The sequence below is a fragment of the Pseudophryne corroboree genome, chromosome 1 (genome assembly GCF_028390025.1).
Source record: "Pseudophryne corroboree isolate aPseCor3 chromosome 1, aPseCor3.hap2, whole genome shotgun sequence".
Lineage (NCBI taxonomy): Eukaryota > Metazoa > Chordata > Amphibia > Anura > Myobatrachidae > Pseudophryne > Pseudophryne corroboree.
This window is the reverse complement of record NC_086444.1, coordinates 786,036,874-786,038,238: the sequence shown is the minus strand read 5'-3', so window position 1 is coordinate 786,038,238 and position 1,365 is coordinate 786,036,874. Positions and strand designations below refer to the sequence as shown.

Here is a 1,365-nt window from a genome sequence, read left to right as displayed (position 1 = left end):
AGCTACATACTATGCTGCTTCCGTCTGCCAAAGATCTGTACAAACTGTGTTTGTATTAATGCAGCCCTAAATTGGGTTAAATTCGTAAGTGGGAGAACCCACACACTAATTAACAATTCTAATAATTAACCACTATCATGGATAAAATAAAACAGTAACGAATAAAGGTTCAAGAAGTAGTAGGATTAAGTATAAGTGGTGATACTGCAGTTGGTGTTGTTTCTATAGGGAAGGGGGTCTTCCTACTTCACTTGTTATTCCCTAGCAGTCGCCCATCTAGGTACTGACCCAGCCCACCTCCGTTTAGCTTCCAAGATCGGACGAGATTGGGCTTGAACGTAGGGGTATGGTCGTAGGAAGATTTGACCCTATACCACCAATGAGAGTGCACCGAAACGGAAGGATTGATTCCTCCTCAGGAAAAAGATGATAGGAATGCGTGGGGAAGGGGAATGGCAGCAGATAGGTAAGTTTGAATCTGCTGTCCACGTTAGACTGAAGAGACGTGTCTCCTGAGGGGACACGCTCCCCAGAATCGTGGATGAGAGTTCACAGAAGGAAGAAAAGCAGGGAGATAATTACAAGGTGGAAGAAATAAGAGTGGTTGAAATTGACAATTGAATTGGATTATAGTGGGTCCCTTTGGGTCACCTCAATTGTTTAAATACTGATGGATCCTAGTTCAAATAAGTCACTGTGACAGATGTTAAGACAAATACCAAAAATAAATTCTTGTAATTGGTGCCGATTCACTAGGTATGGTATAACGTTACTTGTACATAACAGACCCTAGTATTATTTTGTAATTGATGAACTTACATAGTGCACCAAAACCCTAAATGTCACTGGTGATAGTGGCAGAGAATTTTTCTGTCAAAACAGTTATTGCTTTTTAACATGAACCAATGTGTGAGGCAAATAGATTATCACCTATACAATTATCACTTAGGTGACATGCCCTCAGAGAAACAGAAACGCAAAACACACAGTTTGAAAATACCTAAGGCAGACTGAATGCGGGATCGCACAACACCTGTCCCTGTTACATTGAATGTGAGGAAATAATATTTCACAATGTACTTAAACAAGGAATTAAGCAGATATGCTATACTCATTCACTGGAAACACCAGCAATATTAATAGCAGAAATTCTTTCTGAAACACAAAATATTTTGCTGGAGCATGAAGGCTTAATCAGATAAAACAGATAAGTGTTAAGTGTCACCCATTCAATTGGTAGGCCGACGGGGTGCCCGCAGGGAGTGCGGGGCCACAAATTACCCGCCCCTGTCGCAAGGTTATATCACAATGTACCCAAGTGAGAGAGTACACGCATATGCAATACAGCCTAGCTGGAAGCACCAG

At 41.2% G+C, this 1,365-nt stretch overlaps 1 pseudogene; it reads right to left on the bottom strand.

The window, feature by feature from the left end:
* Nucleotides 1–239: 239 nt before the first annotated feature.
* LOC134949808 (5S ribosomal RNA) lies at nt 240–358 on the bottom strand (annotated as a pseudogene).
* Between the last annotated feature and the right edge of the window lie 1,007 nt (nt 359–1,365).